Genomic DNA, 18047 nt, shown 5'->3' with positions numbered 1-18047 from the left:
GGGACTCCAGACAGGTTCCCAAGACCTCACAATGCTAGGAGCACTGATGCTGGTGCACGCATGTTTCAAAGAGCCTTAATTGTAGGTAAATAAGAAGACATAATGGTCTCTGTTGACTCTTTACAAGTCTAATCATGTAATTATGGTCTGCTCAAGGGTGAAAAACCCAAGTTCCACACCCTCCTATCAAGATAGCTTTGCCAAAACTTATCATTCAACTCAATTCAACCATAATCTAATGTAGAACCTACAGCTTACAAGGCAACAGGCCTCCAGGCAACTGGGGGAGGAAAGGTGGTCACAGAGATGAATGAGACTTCATATGTCCCTCCTGGCAAAACATAAGGATGCAAGATGCCTTTATGTAACCAGCACAGTCCTAAAAATTAGGCACAAAGCATTGTTTTACAGAATCAGACTGAAGAATGATGACAATGACTCAGGCGACGGTCACCTCCATGTGATGAGGACCAGCACGGGGCCAGCATGTCCTACACAGTGTCTCAGAACTCCACAGCAGTTCTATGAGGTAAGTTTTATTGACCCGTTTTACAGCTGAAATGAAGTGGAGAAAACGGCCCAGAGAAACAGCGCTGAGGACTGAGGCTGAACAAGAGCTTGAACCCAGTTCTGTTTGCCTCCAGAGCCCCTCCTACGTCCAGTCAGCTCGTCCTGCCAGCAAACCTTCTGCTGTAATGTGAATACACTCTGGTTTATCTGTTTCATGCCCTTAGTCTTTCAAGAAACACATTCAAAATAGTGATTTTTAAAATACAGTGTTGGTGGGAATGCAGTTTGGTTCAGCCACTGTGGAAAACTATATGGAGATTCCTCGAAAGAGTAGGAATAGACTTACTATATGACCCAGTAATCCCTCTCCTGGGCACATATCCAGAAGGAACCGTACTTCAAAAAGACACCTGCACCCCAATGTCCATAGCAGCACTATTTACAATAGCCAAGACATGGAAACAGCCTAAATGTCCATCAACAGATGAGTGGATAAAGAAGATGTGGTATATTTACATAGTGGAATACTATTCAGCCATAAAAAACAACAATATAATGCCATTTGCAGCAACATGGATGCTCCTGGAGAATGTCATTGTAAGTGAAGTAAGCCAGGAAGAGAAGGAAAAATACCATATGAGATCGCTTATATGTGGAATCTAAAAAAAAAAAAGAATATAAATACAAAACAGAAGCAGACTCATAGACATAGAATACAAACTTGTGGTTGCCAACGGGGTGGAGGGGTGGGAAGAGACAGAATGGGATTTCAAAATTTGTGGATACTGACAGGCATATGCAGAATAGATAAGATTATACCGTATAGCACAGGGAAATATATACAAGATCTTGTGGTAGCTCACAGTGAAAAAAAATGTGACAATGAATATATGAATGTTCATCTATAACTGAAAAATTGTACTTTACATTGGAACTTGACACATTGTAAAATGACTATAACTCAATAAAAATGTTTAAAAATAAATATATAAACAAACTAACAAACAAACAAATAAATAAAATACAGTGTATCTAGACTTGAGCACCACACAACATGGATCCTTGATCTAGAAAGAGTTGAGGGCTACCTGCTGACTTTCCTTTTCAAAGTCAGTTTTAAGAAGAAACCATTCAGTTTCCAATTCATTTGATCATGAGGAACTCACGTCTTCCACCCCAAGCCCAAGGCTAGTGTTCCAGAAGCCCAGCTCCTGGGGAGCTGCCTAAAACTAGCTGAACAAGCTGGAAACAGCATGAGGCATCATACCAGCCTCCTAACATCCAACGCAGGGACATGATCCAGTGTGTTCATCCTTACACCTTAGTTAATCATTTACAGTGTTTCGTCACAATTTAGACCATGCCAGTAACGTACTGTGCAAAAATAATCTGCCAGAAAGATTTGTTTTCATTACTTATATTATAAAACAACCCAATTGCTGACATCTAGGTTATCAGTCGTTTAGATTGTGGGAAAACACATGCCTCATGGGTGGCTTTATTATTATGAATAACTTTGATTTCGGAAAGTTTTCCAGGCGAAGTCCAGCATCCACTAGTCTTCAAACATCAGGCTCCCTTAGGGGCCACCTATCATACTATCAAGTAGTACACGGATGGCATAAGGAGCTGAACAGATGGAACAATAAATTTTCATTTAGGGAAACTGACTGGAAATGCTATAAAATGCTTACTGTTGTTACTCCCAGTAATTGCTAATAGAGGGCAATTAGGAGATACGTTTTATCTGGACTTTCTGTACTCTGTAGAAATCTAAAAAGGAGAATTAGTCACAAGAATTAGTTGGTTCAGCCCAGGTGTACTAAGGCCCCAAACTTCAAGCTAATTAAGTTCATAAAACTGCTAAGACTGTTAATATTTCAAAAACCTTTTGTCCAATAAACAGAAAAGCCACACTTCTCAAATATTAGGTAACATCAGAATCAAGGGGTCTGGTCAGGGGTTAGGAGTCTTACTGTTTGCTCAGGTAATTCTGACACAGGTGATCTTTGAGACTGCACATTAAAGGTATGTAGTTGACCATCTGGGTCCAGGGCGATCCCCGATCCTGGCAGGAAGCCCATCAGCGATGCCCTAGGGCTGACCCACAGTCCGGTTTAAGGTCTAAGGATAAAAGCCATTTTAACTTCTGAGAAGTGGCTAACGTGTTTAGTTAGCAATTCAAAGGTAGCAATAAGTGATTGTAAATCACAGAGGCAAGTATTATGAGAACAGTTTACCAAGCCCCTTCTCTTCCCAGAACCTTCCAGCCCCTTGGCCCCTAGACTTCACCTTATTCCTCCTTCCAGCCTCTCACCAATCCTCCCTCCTTCTCACGTCCCCCAGGCTCCAGTGCCTCCCCTTCTCTTGGTTCTTATTTCTTAAGCATAAGAATTTATTCTATAGAATAATCACAATAATAATAGGATAATTCTATTTCTTAAGAATAAAAATCTTATTTCTTAAAGAAATATTTCTTTTCACTACTGTTCATTTAAAAATCAGAAGACACCTATTTTAATTTCACTGATAAAAGTGTACCCAGATTATTTGTATTTTCTCTTGTTACTCCTTTCTTTGTATGATGGATGTTGGGCCAACTGACATGCTTCAGAGTCCAACAACCCCCATTTCTGGCTCTCACAGATGTCTGCCTGTGATCTCTCAACAGATAAAGCACATTCTTTGCTGTGCGTGTTTTACCCTAAAAAACTGATAACCTCAGATAATGCTTAATTTCATAACAGATCAGGATGACTTGTTTCAGCCCACCTTGTCAGAGTCATAAACCCCACTGCCCTTCCTGGACCCTAAACTTCTTGCTTCACCTATAACCAATCAGAACTTGGGCACAAGCTAATCACACCGCTCCCAGCCCACATGGCCACCAACTCCTCCCCCAATAAAAGACCCTGTATTTCCATCCTGGTGCTCATGCAGGCACCTCTCTCGTCTGTGTGGCCCTCTGTACCCTACGACAGCATACCCTAATAAACTCCTTTCTCTTCCCATACTTTATCTCTGGTGAATTCTTTTACCAGCCCACGAGTCACTGATTCACCGACTGGCCCTCCCTCCCTTGTATCCCACAACAGTGGGAACCTGCAGTCACTAGCTAATCGCTACTCATCTCTTTTGTGTCAGCTTTTGAACTGGGACCTCTAAAAAATACAAAGATTTTAGATTGGTTTTCTTAAGGGTAGAGATATATTTTACTTATGCTTGCACTGCTTTCCACAGAGACAGTACGCTCAGAGATATAGTGAGTGCTCAAAATATAGCTACTGGATTAAGTGGGTCCAGGCTTCGGAAACTTACATCCTGGCTGAGTAGGTGGATAGAAGTGCAGGGAAAAAAATCATGACACAGACTGTTAGTTTTTTATTGCTTGTGTAACAAATCAACAAATGTCTTTAACAACAACACAAATTTATTATCTTATAGTTCTGGAGAGAAGAAGTACAAAATGTATCTTAAGGGCTAAAAATCAAGGTTTGGCTGGGAAGCTCTAGAGGAGAATCTAGTTCCTTCCTTTTTCCATTTTCTAGAGGTGCCCGTCCTCCCTGGACGATGGTCTCTTCCTTCATCTTCAAAGCACATCACTCCAACCTCTGCTTCGGTAGTCACATGTGCTTTCTCTCCTTCTGATCCTCCTGCCTCTCTCTTACAAGGCTCTCTGCGATTACACTGGGCCCACCCAGCTAGTCCAGAATAATCTCCACATCCCAAGATCCTTTATTTAATCACACCTGAAAAGTCCCTTCAGCCACGTGAGGTGATACATTCACAGATTTCAGGGATCAGGATGAGGACACGGGGGATGGGGGCGGGAGGCATTATTCAGCCTACTTCAGACAAACACAGACCTAGGAACCCAGGAAACAGGGCTGGGGGAGGGGACCCCCTTACATGGGAGAAGTCGGGGTTGGCGTCTCCCAGGGAATATAGCCAACATTTTATAATACCTATAAATGGAGTATAACCTTTAAAAATTGGGAATCACTATAGTGTATATCTGTAACTATGATACTGTTCCACAACTATTCAATTTAAAAAAGAAAGAAAGAAAAAAGAAAAGGCTTTCCAGCTGAGCCATGGCTAGTTGGTGAAAATGGTGGGTAAAAACGTAAGTTTTGGAGTCAAACCAAGCCAAAGCCTCAGTTTCCTCATATGTAGATTAATATAATACCTACTCCATGGGGTTATGGGACAATTAAATAAGATAATATATGTAAAGTGACTGGTAATGAGGTGAGTGTGCCGTGAGACTAATATGTTGGACATAGAAAAAGGATGGGAGAGAGGGTATAGCTCGGTGCATAGCGTGCACCAGGTTCTGGGTTCAATCCCCAGTACCTCCATTTAATAAACAAATAAACAAACCTAATTCTCGCCTCCGCTCCAAAAAAGAAAGCGGATTTGGGAAACACCAGAGATGATGTTCCCCTTAACTGATCATCACACACTATTCCCCTTCAAGGCCCCAAGGACACAGCAAAAGACAAACTGTCCGTGAAAAATGTAGTGTCCAAAGAAAATAACTTGCAGCCACTGTCCTTCCCAGAGGATACAAGTTCCACATCCAGCCGTCAAGATCTCCTGCCAATTTACTTGGCTACTTCCGTCCAGAATAAAAAGGAGTTGGGGGTGTGGTCCAGCCAAAGGAAATACCCTTGGCTCCAATCAGGAAACTGTTTCCATAGCAACCCAGCACCGCCAGCGCAGCTGGAAGCAGCCGGCAGCAGCCATCTCGGTCCCTGCCTGAGCTGCTAGTTATGGTCCCCACCCGCTGCCAGGGAACGGCTCCCTCCTCAGGTTTCCTTTTAAAACATCAGGTCGGGTTTGTGAGAAAAGTAAGTCTGACGGGGACTGTTGATGACGATCCCGGTGGTGGGCGGCTGATTCTTCCTTGCTGCTTGGCAGTTGCTTCCTAAATGTTTAGAGCCAGTGTGTTTGGGCTTGATGCAACTAGGAAGAAGGTGGGAACTTGCCACATTCTCCTTCTCTGAGTGCCAGACCCTGCTCAGGGAGGGAATGAGACTGCAGAAATAGGAAAGTCACAGACAGGTACCCAACATCCTCTGGATACAATATGGTGGTGGCATCAGAACATGGGAAGGAAATTGGAAAGCAGAAATGATACGTCACGAGGGGCTGAGAAACCAGATGTAAGGTGCCTGTGCATCCTCAAGTCTTCAACTTTGCAGAGTGACCCTGGTCTCCAATATTTGAATATAAAAGCTTCATATCCCATGCCATCTTTTGGGGGCATCAGCACAGCCCCCTTGGTTTCTGTAACTCATACGGGAAATCAGGACTGGCTCCAGCTTCCTATGCCCGCCCAGCTTTGCAGCTGGTCTCACCGTGGTCTTGCCACCTCAGCCGTTTGCTCCTCTCCCAAGCATTGACCAAAAGTTTCATCAGCAAACTTTACCCACGTTTGGGGGCAATGAAGGGAGTTGACAGAAACGTGAGCTCTGCAAGTATAAACACCTCCTTCAGCTCTCTCCACTTCAGGAATTTCCCACTGACTTTCTCTTTGCCCCTCTGCCCTCGATTTTTCTGGATCTGCTAACTTCTCTCTCAGGGCTGCCCAGCAAAAATCCAAATCCCTCTCATCTTCTTCGATAAAGCAGTTCAGCCATCTCTTCCCTCCTTCTAGATCAGGAGTTTCCCCTAGCTTGGAGCCTTCATCTTTATAGTCCCAAAGACCTCCAAGTCTGCCCCAAAACAAAGGACCATCTGCTGTGGTGTGAGCGAGGCCATTCCCCGGGGCTGCAGACAGCTCTACAGTCAAACAGCAGGGTCCTCTCTTCCAGCCAGAGCTATAAAACCACACTTGCTCTGAGTCTTCTTAAAGAGCATGTGCACACACCTGTGAGTCAGCACAATGCTGTCTTCCAGCTGAAGGACGCCAGCTGGAAGAAGAGAAACATATGTCTCATGGACCCTGGAGTCAGAAAAGACCTGGGGGTCAACTCCCTGCTCTTCTTAGCTGAGCATCTGGGACAAGCTAGTCAGTGAACAAAAGCTTACTTTGCTTACCTCTAAAATCGGGCCGATAACACCTACACTGCAGGGTGTTACAAGGACCATATGAAAGTGAACACAGTTCTTTTTTTTAAATTGATGTATAGTTGATGTACAATAATATATAAGTCACAGGTGTACAATATAGTGAGTCACAATTTTTAAAGGTTATACTCCATTTATAGTTATTATAAACTATTGGCTATATTCCTTGTATTGAACAATATATCCTTGTAGCTTATTTATTTTATATACAGTAGGTTGTATCTCCTGATCCATTACCCCTATATTAACCTCCCCGCTTCCCTCTCCCCCCAGGTAACCACTAGTTTGTTCTCTATATCTGGGTCTGCTTCTTTTTTGTTGTATTCACTAGTTTGTTTTCTTTTTTAGGTTCCATATATAAGTGATACCATATAGTATTTGTCTTTCTCTGTCTGACATGTTTCACTTGGCATAATGCCCTCCCAGGTCCACCCATGTTGCTGCAAAAGACCAAAATTCATTTTTTATGGCTGAGTTGTATTCCATTGTATATAAATACACCACGTCTTCTTCATCCATTCACCTGTCAATGGACGTTTAGGTGGCTTCCACATCGGGGCAATTGTAAACAATGTTTCCATGAACATTGAGGTGCATATTTATCTTTCTGAATTAGTGTTTTTGGAGTGTTTTCAGATATATACCCAGGAGTGGAACTGCTGGGTCATATCATAGTTCTATTTTCAGTTTTTTGAGAAACCTCCATACTGTTCTCCATAGTGGCTGCATTAATTTGCATTCCCATCAACAGTGTAGGAGGGTTCCCTTTTCTCCATACTCTCGCCCACATTAAGAGTCAGCACACTTCTGGCTTCAGCAAGTGGTAGCCATTCTTGTCATTATTACTGCTACTTGGCAAGAACTCTTTAACCCATTTTTTTTTTAATTTCCTTCTCTCAAAACTTTGAGATAAGTGGACCTAGGATTCATTAGACCCACTAACACACACACACACACACACACACACACACAGAATCAAAGGTTCCCCTGGCCAACCCAACCTGGTTAATAAGTGGCTAAGCTTGGACCAGAAGCAAGGTGCCCCACCTCCTCCCCAGCAAAGCTGCTCCTTGGCCCTGCAGAAAATCAAAAGCCTCCAAGCTGATACACTGGGTGGCCGGAGATGGAACAGGGTGGGGAATGGACTTCCTTCAGGTGGTTCGATTTTCCAGCTACTGGGTGTGGCGGGATGTGGACGCTGACCCAGACCTCACACGTTTCCGGAGGCCTTAGGCTGCACAGTTCCCCCGGCTGAGTCACTTGCAAGATCAATTACAAGCACAGGTGTTTCCCATCTGGGGGCTGATCTCTCTGGACCAGATGAAGTGGTGGAATGGGGTCCCTAAAAAAGTCCATTTTGAGCATTTTAACAGTTTCCCCTTTGCTCGTGGGTCTTACTGACTCCGGTGCTGTGCCCTACTGCCTTCCAAGGAAATGAAGGTGGCTTAGAATAAAAACACAGTACAAAATTGGGCAGTCAAGGACTAAGAATAGAGACCCTGAAGAGAGGGGACAAGGCAGCAGACGCGACTTGGCAGTGGTCACGTGGCCAGTTCTGGCAGTCGAGTTGGCTTGGCTCTGGGTTTGCATGAATCAAGTCTCGTGGTTGCAAGAAACAGAAAGTAACTGGAAGCAGCTCATGCACAAAGGGAGATTCATTGTGCATCCAGGGTGTCCTGTGGTCACTGAGGTCTGGGACACTGAGGGTCCCCGGGAGGGGGCGGGAAGCAGGGGCTCCCTCAATCTCCTTGGGACTCTCTCCTTCCTCGTCCCTGCTCCATCAGAGCTCTCTCCCACTCCTCTTGCTTCACTCTATCTTCCCCTCCCTCTCCCTGGATTTTCTTTTAAAGAGATCCACGACCTTAACCCAGAATCTCTTACTTCCAACCTAAAAGGCCAACACATTGGAAAGCAGAGCTTGACACTGCATTCATACGGCAGTTTACATTAGAGTGAGTCAAGTCTGCAATAAAGAACGGGTGTCCACAAGCGATAGAGATGGGGGGCTGGGGAGGAAGGGGTGTGGAAGCCTTAACTACTTTCCAGAGCTTCCAGCACCCTGGTCCCCTCACTGGGCTGGGAGGCAGGAAACTGTTCTTGGAAATGACTGCCCAGAGACCCATTGCACTTTTCATGTGAACTGGGTGAAGAGATGGCTCCAGGAAAAGTTGTGAATGGGGAGAAGACACTGAGCAGAAAAATAAACAATAGGTGCTTAGTACAAAATTGTTTGAACTTAAGCAAACAGCATCCACAGGGGGTACCGCATGCTCATTTCTGGCATTTGCTGCTGTTCCAAACATTTCAGCGGGATCTCAGTTCACTAGGAATCTATCATCTAAGATTAGAAACAGAAATATGTTCAGAGGATGACCAGGATGGCGAGGGGATGGGAGAATGCATCCTAGGAAGGCTGCATTGCCTTAAATCGTGGATGTTTGGCAGAGAGAACGAAAGACAGGAGTAGGGATGGATGGAGCTGCTGCTGTTCAATGTACAATGTGCTGAGGTCCACAGAGGACTCGGATGGCCTGTATGACCCCTGCAGGCAGAACCGGGGCCAGAAAGTGGACCTTATGAGGACACAGATTTTTGACCCAATAGAAGATTGAGCTGCCCTCAAGGGATAGGAAGGAATGGACAGCTCACGGTGGTAATTTGTGAAGGAAATTGGATTAGATGACTCCTAAAAATCCTTCCAATCTTACAGTGGAGCCCCCTGGGCTGACCCCGTTCACTGGGTCACAAGCCCTCCATTTACGGGGCCAACCAGAAAGGCTGTCATTGCTGGATATTGGGGAAGACACTGGGCACAGTGTGTCCTGCAACAGGACTCATCCTGACGTCTGGAAAACCACTCCCTGCAGGTCTTAGGAAGATTCTGTGGCCAAGTGCCTTGGGAAGTGCGCTCCCCCATGCCCCCTCACATAGACTCCACAATGTGTGATTCCCACTTTACAGATCAAGACACTGAACCCCATCACCATAAAGGTCCATCAATCAGAAAACAGAAAAACTCATCACGGCACATTCATGTGACAGAATACTACAAAGGAGTGAAATATAGACTGTCTATCCACATACCTGTATCTGAACAGGATAAATCTCAAAAAACAAAGTTGTATAAAAACAAAGTTATAGAAAAATACTATGATGTCCTTAATGAAATTCTTAAATTCCATACAAAACTATACATATTGCCCATAGATATATATGCAGGAATATAAATGTATGAAAAGTGACACACCAAATAATAGCAATGGTTGCCACTGGGGTGAAGAGGCAGGAGGAAGGGGATTAGGTGGTCAAAGGGAAGTCCAGATCTATTTGTAGAGAATTTCTTTTTTATTTATTTAAAAACAGCAAATATAGCAAAGTAGGAGCAATCAATAAATCTGTTTAAAGGGAAGGTAGGTGTTCACTATTCTGGGAGACAGAGACAGAATCAAACTGGGGCCCCAAGAGACCCAGCATCACCTGGGTCACTGGCTGAAATGCTCTTCCCAGGCTGGGCACCCAGCGGCAAGTGGATTCTGACCCAGCTCTGCCTCTGCCTCATGCTGGACTGGAACCTCACACTCAATGCCCCTCCCCCATCTCCCCGCTGTTTGTTGTCTGGAACCCTCTGTGGCCTCAACATTTAATAACAGGGAAGATTCAAGAGGTCTGGGGGAGTGAATCACTTGCTCAGCGTCCCTGTGAGGAGTTAATGACTCACATCAGAGCCTGAGAAGACATCAGTGATGGCAGAGGCCTGGAGGCCTGGGGGGTGTGGGAACAGAGGAGAGCAGAAATGGCTGTAAATAAATGTTCTCAGCCTGACAGTTTCCCATCCTGGAGAAGACTCACTTATCGTCTGGGTTCCCAGCATTTCTTGCCAGGAGGAAGAGGGCCCAGCGTGAGGTGGAAACAGATCTGATCTCCCAAGCAGAGTTTCTCAGCTACAGTGCCTGTTAGTGTGCAGGTTCCCAGGCTCCGCTCCAGGTGGGTCTCTGGGGTCAGAAATCCACAGTGGAAGGGATGCTCAGACCAGGTGTGTCCCTAGGAACAAATACACAGTGGTGGACACCAGATCACAGCCCAGTGCCGCAGGGGAGACTTAAGTCCTGCTGATTTTCAAAAATGGGAGAGATGATTGGCAAGTAAAGAGAACCATGACCAGAGACGATAAATACAGCAGGGGAGGAAGTCAACTACCCAGATTAAAGATCAGAGAGGGGCCCCAGTGGTGCTCCCCTGCCCCTTAGGTCTAAAATCGTCTCAAATTTCAAAGTGCAGGACAGAGGCAGCAGGATGCTTCCCATTGACTGGGAGGGACCCTGAAAACCTGAGCAGATGGCAGACATTTCTCTACAGCCGCCCAGTTTTTCAGCCATCCCTCAACTGTTTCCTGCTCCTCGCCCCACGTTCTCGGGGGCGCTGGAGCAACTGTGCATAAAGTTGCTGCTCCCACAGGGCTTACATTTTAGCAGAAGAAACAAGCAATAAACAAACAGACAAGTAAACGAGGTTGGCGTGTACACGGAAGAGAAGGGGGCTACCATGGCCAGAGCGCAGAAGGGAAACGGGAGAGGCGGGGGGCTCAGGACCGCCCCCATCCCAGACTTGGCAGTGCTGGAGGAAGCTGCCCACTCCTGCCGAAGGCTAGCAAGCCAGTCCTCTCCTTGCTTCCTCCAGACACCCGTAGCTTCCCTTTCACATCCAGGTCCCCGACACCTCCCTGGAGTTTCATGAGGTCAGTTCTCCCCCTAGTGGACACACCTATGCTGTCATCCCAGACACAATATTGAATGCGCTCTTTCTTCTTCTCCCAGCCCCAATAACGCAGAACGCAGCTGTTCTGGAGCTCAGATATGCTATGCCTGCCTCACGGGTAGAGAGAAGGTTGTAAAATGAACCAGTGGAAGTAGAGGGGCCCTGTGTGAGCAGGGAAGGGCTGGTCCCAGACCTAGTAGCCCAACCCCCTCCAGCAGGCTTGGCGGGGGCCTTGACGGAGGGAAGAGAACCTGTTAGCCAGGCAAGTGCACCTGGGGCAGGTGGGCCATGCACCAGGCCAAAAGGCACCGCCCAACAGCCCAGGAGGGAGGTGACTATGGCTTCATGGAGCTGAGGCAGCCCTGGTCATCAAAGCCTCCTGCATCCTGCTTGGGCTCTGAGGGATTTTGTCACAAGAACAGGTCACTGTCATAGAAGGGGCCCTGCTTGCACCCAGGGTGTAGAAAGACACAGGTGTGGCCCGGCTGGAGCCCTCACAGCACCCCCCCAACACACCAGCCCAAAGCACAGCACTCCCGGCTCCCCCACCCCATCCCCGGCCTCCTCCGTCAAGAACAGATTTTGTCCCATCAGAACATGTGTCTCTGGGGTCGGGAAGCACTGGCAGAGCGGGTTGCAAGGAACGGGGCTTGGAGCTATGTGGCTCCACACTGGGGCCGGCAGCCACCCTCCCACCAACGCGGTTGGGGTTTTCATTTTTATTTCAGGGTTCACTCTGGAGGCTTGAACCTGCTGGAGAATCTCTTCCTTTGGAGGCTCTAAAAAGCCCTCTCCTCTCACCTTTGCCCGGAACACATGTCTTGGATTTGCAATCTGGGCCGCAGGAAGCAGAATGGGGCTGCTGCTGGAGGCCCATTGTCAGTGAGCAGAATCTGAAGTCGCTTTCTGGGTTAGGCAGGTGCTTCCTTTGGCTCTAGGGCTTGATTGTGAGTTTATGCTGTTCAGATGTTTGTTTTTAAATTTTAAGTAATAGACTATCTTTGAGAGCAGTTTTAGTTTCACAGCAAAATTGAGCAGAAAGTAGAGTTCCCATACACCCCTTACCCCTACCCCCACCCCAATGCGCAGCCTCCTGCCTGTCAGCATCCCTGACCAGGGTGGGACCTTTGTTACGCCTGGGGAACCTACGCTGACATCATTGTCACCCAGAGTCCACGGTTTACCTTAGGGTTCACTCTAGTGTTGTACATTCTATAGGTTTGGACTAAGGTATGTGTCCATCACTACAGTATCATACAAAATAGTTTTGTTGCCCTAAAAATCCTCTGTGTTCCACCTGTTCATACCTCTCTCCCCCCTGATTCTCAGCAGACACTGATTTTTTCACTATTTCCATAGTTTTGCCTTTCTCAGAACGTCATACAGTTGGGATCATACAGCATGTAGCCTTTACAAATTGGCTTCTTTCACTTAGTAATAAGCATTTAAAATTCCTCCATGGCTTTTCATGGTTTGACAGCTCATTTCTTTTCAGCACTGGGTAATATTCCAACACTGGCTATATCACAGTTTACTTATCCATTCACCTACTGAGGAGCACCTCGGTCACTTCTAAGTCTTGGCAATTCTGAATAAAGCTGCTAAAATCTCCATGTGCAGGTCTTGGTGTGGATGTAAGTTTTCTTTCCAGATGCTTTGTTTTTACTCTCCGTGGATTTTTCAGCTTAAAGTGATTTTTACAGACAAGAAAACTGTGCTGGCGAATGTTTACCCCTTTCCCCACCCACATCCAGGATGGGGACCGGGCTTGGGGCTCCGGAACACTGAAGCAGCCCGGACAGGACTGTGAGCACCATCAGGAGGCTGCGCCGGGAGCCGCTGCAGTGGGAACCAGTGAACAGGTTCAGGAGGCAGACAGCCTGGTTTCGACTCTGGGCTCTGACCTCAGTCACTGAACGAGGAACACTGCCCCTCTGAGCTTCAGTTTCCTCCTCTAAAAAGAGGGACAGCAAGGTTGACTAAGGCACACTGAGAATCCCTGAGACGGTGCTGGAAAGCCTTAGCGCAGCACAGGGCACAGAACCAGTGCTGGATGAAAGGTCACAGGAATGGATGTGTGACCCAGATTAAAAATAGAAACCGATCTGGCAAGCCCCTGACTCAGCAGCCTGTCTTGAGTTCTCTCGAAATCCCCATTCCCTCTGATCTACTTTCATTAATACAGGAGAGCAGCTCAGACTCCTCCAGACTCCACTTTTCTTAATTCCAGTTGTTACTTTACGAGGAGAGGACAAGCATGACAAAGGAGAAAACAGCCACAGACGTGGAGGATTCTGATTGTCGGGATTTCTGATGCAGTCTGAGGCCCCGTAAGTGGTTTAGTGATCTCCTCTCCCTGGAGGGTCCTAGGACGCATTCTCTGTGATCAGTATAGGGGCCAGCCTCCGACGATGCAGAGCATTTCTTACCCTGGGTATCATTTCAGACCACATTCTGGATCTAATGACTCATCAGATGATGGCACAGCAGAAAAGGCACGAAGGCAGACAGGCACCTGGGAGTTAACAGAGCCGGGGGGCCGGGGAACCTGTGAGAAGGAGAGGCAGGTGAGCCTCAGGCTCTCTCCGCCTGCCTGCAGCATGTATGACCCTTTCTGGGGCGGGGGGGGGGGGGCGATGCCTGGAAAACCGTGGGAGTTTTCCTAGTTGGCAAAGTGATTCTCGCAAAACGGCCGCTAAGCGTTTTATGGCTTCAGAGATGGGACAAAGGGAAATTGTACCACAGTGGAAATGTGGGTCTTCAGTTACAAATGTCACCAGGAGCCATCAGCCAAAGGGGATAATGGCCTCGGCCTCCTGGTTGGGAGAGAGGGCTTGGAGCCAGACCCCTGGTTCCAATGCAGCGGCTTCACCTTCTTCCTTGCTGTGTGACTTTGGGCTGGTTACTTAACTGCTCTGTGCCTCAGTGTCCTCATCAGTAAAAGGGGGATTCAACAATGGTGAGGGACAAGAGGAGGAGGAGAGAGGGTGAAAGAGGATCAGGCAGTTCATTTACGAAATCTGCCCTAACCCGGTGAGACACATTTAACAGAAAACTATTTCCATAAAGAGTCTGAGTCACTTTTCATTTTATGTTTTTTTTAAACTAATAATGCATTTGTTAGCATTTATTTCACTTGATATTTGCTAATTCTTGGCAGGCACCATCACACTGAGGCGATCACCTTTTAAAGGTTTTTTTTTTTTTTCTTTTTAATGGAGGTACTAGGGATTGAACCTAGGGCCCATTCACGCTAAGCATGTGCTCTACTGCTGAGCTACATTTAAGTTTAAAAGTTCTAAATTAAACAGCTTCCTAATGGCAGGAAGGACTCTGCTCGATGTGTGCTCCACCCACATTTCGATGGAAGCACCAGAGGACCACAGCCTCCGCGTGGGAGCCGCCGTCGACAGCGGTGAGTCTGCCCAGAGGAGCCCCAGAGGCAGGACACAGACGGGGTCGGCAGCCAGGTAGCCCCTGCAGAACCAGGCTCAGCGCCCGCAAAGGCCAGGGCCCTCCTGACATGTGCTTCCGACACACGGGCATTACTTCATTCCAAGACCTGGCCTCGTGCTGGCAGGCGGCTTCCTTTCTGTGCACTGTGGCTCAGTGCGTCCTGGGGCGGGGAACATGGTGAGGGGCTGCTCAGAAGTGTAACCAACAGCACCATTTTCAAAACCAGGAGGCTCTCTGCGCGAGCATCCTGACGGGCCTCTCAGATCCAGGTGGCAAATGGTCGCATCTCGTGAACCAATTCTGGCGATAATTCTTTAGAACTGTGTGGGGTCCCTGCAGGAGAGCTGGGCGGTGGCATGGGCCATGAAGATGACCCTGGGAGAAAGCTGCAGGAGGCACTGTGGAGTGGGGGAGACCCGCACCCAGGCAGGCAGTCGGTGGGGAAAGGAGGGCTGACCCGGAGGTGAGGGGTGGGGCTATGAGGCCCGGGACCTTCCAGGACCCCTCTCCTCCCACTACATACACCTTCAGAAGTGATGGCAGCTTTCACAGTCGCCTTGAACCTGGACTGGCCCATTCACCCAGACATACACCGGCTTCTACACAGCCTCAGCGAGCCTGGCTCTGACATCAGAGACATTTACCAAAATGGGCCTAGTACCCTTGCCAGCCAATCAAGTCACCACCATTCCAAGGCGTGGGCTATCTGAAGTGCTAACTGGGTGGAGACAAGCTCTGAGCAGGTTCTGATAAACACACGCTGCCCTTCACCACACCCGCCAGACAGGGGCTTTATTCCAAATTTTCAGGTGGAGAAATAAAGCCAGAGAAGAGTAAGGCCCTGTGCAGAGCGACCGGCACAACACCCTGTAGCTGGGCCGGGAAGGCACAGAGAAGAGACCCCTGTACTCAGGGCCTCTCTCCTGGCCAGAGCATCTAGCAAAACATCTGGCAGGGCTGGATGGGGATGGTTCAGTGATGCAACTGTGCTGGCGAAACCCAGCGTCATTGCTAGAATTTTCACAAAAGCTGGAACCAGGGGACGGGCGCCATGGGAGCCAAGATTGGAAGATGCGTCGGTGAGCGGAGGGGGCTTTGCAGAGATAGAGAAGAGGGGCAGCTGCTGCTCCACCAGCTAGCATCTGTCCGATCTGAGGACTGAATGACCAGCTAATAAAGGTAAGATGCTCAGCATGGTGTCTGTCACACAGCAAGCACCCAACAGACGTCAGCTACTGTGAGTGTCCTTGAAGACCAGAACGAGGGCAGACTAACAACTACAATGGCAGCTGTAACCACGTGCCATCGTGGTTAACCCTCCCAACTCCAGTCCAAGAGGGACATTATTATTCCTCATTTTATCCAGGGGGAAACTGAGCCTCAAAGACAGTTAACATATATACTGCTAGTGTTTATTGAGTGCTTACTACGTGCTGTGTATTAATTCATTCAATCCCCACGACAGTCACAGGAAGTAGATACTAATATTATCCCCATTTTACAGATGGGAAACGGGCAGAGAGGTTAAGTAACTGGCTCAAAGGTCACACAGCCAGTAAAATGAAGACAGTGGAGTTGAACCCAAGTCCCTCGAGCTCCAAAAGCCATGCTCTTTCCACTCAGCTCTGTCTCCCTGGTTTTAAGTCTCATTCATGTTGCACAAAACCTCCATCACAGGCCAAAGCAGGATTAAACATCTGTTCTTGAGAGGTCCTGTGAAAGCTTAAGGGATGAGTCTGGGGTGCTAGGACGTGCAGCCCCCAGAACACAGGGTCCCACAGGTCACTGCCGCCTTGTAACCAAACACATCGTGTGCCGACAACATGCCAAACTGTCCTTTCTGCGGCCTTGTGTGTTGCCACATACACAGGCAAAACTCTGACCCCACCCAGAGTCCTGTGGACCTTCGGGAGATGCTGCTGAGTGTTTATGGAGAATTCAGGCCCGTCAGCCGCCAGGCTGATTCCTTCCAGAAGAACCATCTGTGATCTCCCGAGCGGATGACAGGCTGAAGACAGATGGGCGGGGACTGGGCTGCTCTGACCTCAATGCCACCCAGCATATCTTCCCCACCTGCGGTGGCCCCTCAGCCCCGGGGACCACCAGAGAGGCAGGCCCTCAGGCAAAACATCTGAGCATGAACCCCTGAAGCCACAAGCCGTTCTCTGAGTCACCACCTTCAATGAGGAGGGAGGGAACGCAAAACCCGCGCCAGGAGGAAAAGGATTTGCTGACTCCTTCCTGACCCCGCAAGGCCATCTAAGCAGAGCGCAAAGGGGTGCACCGGGTTCCACAGAACCGCGCTGCTCAGGGGCTGAGCATCGATACTGACGAGGGCTTGGCTTTGCTGCGCCTCCATTTCACTTGGGCCTTCAGCCTCCCACGGCCTTGCCAGCTACAAACGGATCTGAGAGATCTAGTGGTCGGGGAAGGATTAAGCTCTCGTCCAGAGAACTGAACCTCCATCCTGTCCAAGGTCCCCCTTTTGACTGCTGACGCTTAGAAAGCCTTCAGCGTCTGCTTCTGCTGCAAAGAGCCTCCCTGCAGTGTGTGCTTCCCCACAGGGACTCAAGAACTGTGCAAACTTCCCAGCTAAGTTTTGCAGCCATCTTCTGGGGTCCAGCTTCCCTGGAAGCTTTTACAGAGATAGAAGTGCCCACCGTTGCTTAAGCTTATCCCTGTTCAAGGGCATGTGTACAGGAGCCCTGCTCCCACCCCACCAAGACTTAAGGTCTAGCTTTATTTCAGGGCCCAGGACAACTAGAATCAGCTTTAGCCTATGCTTTCTAGGGATTTAAGACTGTTCTTGGGTCCTGTCCTGATCTCCTGAACCATCTGCCTTTCAGGAAGAGAACTGCTTTCTCAACGGAAGCTCTGGGGTCCCGCTCTGTATTCCCCCCTCTACACTCAGCCCTGTGCCGTACCTGGCACAGAGCAGAGGCCCAGAAAATCTTGGCTGACCGACGGCACGACGTGTGGACATCTTGGCTGACAGCCCCTCTTTAGTTTGAAAAGCTCCAGATGCAAGTGCAACCGTCTTCAAGGCCCCTTCCATGAAGCCAGGGTGGCTGAGCACAGTTTTCCACAGCACTGGCAGAGCCCCTAGGATGACTCTGAAGTAACTGATAGGCCCTCGGGCTCAGCCCACGTGGACAATGTGGTTAATGAGGAGCCCGCTGTCGTTACAATCAATTCAAAGAGACTGCAAGCAGCTGCTCCCGGTTTCGAAAGAAGGACACCAGAAAGCAAAG

At 48.1% G+C, this 18047-nt stretch overlaps 1 long non-coding RNA gene across 1 annotated transcript; it reads left to right on the top strand.

The window, feature by feature from the left end:
- The first annotated feature begins 10489 nt into the window (after positions 1 to 10489).
- On the top strand, positions 10490 to 12953 carry LOC140699867 (uncharacterized). Its single transcript, XR_012078125.1, has 2 exons — positions 10490 to 10569; positions 12069 to 12953. It is a non-coding gene; the product is annotated as an uncharacterized lncRNA (long non-coding RNA).
- Positions 12954 to 18047: the final 5094 nt, after the last annotated feature.

This window comes from Vicugna pacos, chromosome 11, assembly GCF_048564905.1.
Source record: "Vicugna pacos chromosome 11, VicPac4, whole genome shotgun sequence".
Taxonomy (NCBI): domain Eukaryota; kingdom Metazoa; phylum Chordata; class Mammalia; order Artiodactyla; family Camelidae; genus Vicugna; species Vicugna pacos.
The sequence above is the reverse complement of the archived record's forward strand: the minus strand, read 5'-3'. Positions and strand labels throughout refer to the sequence as shown.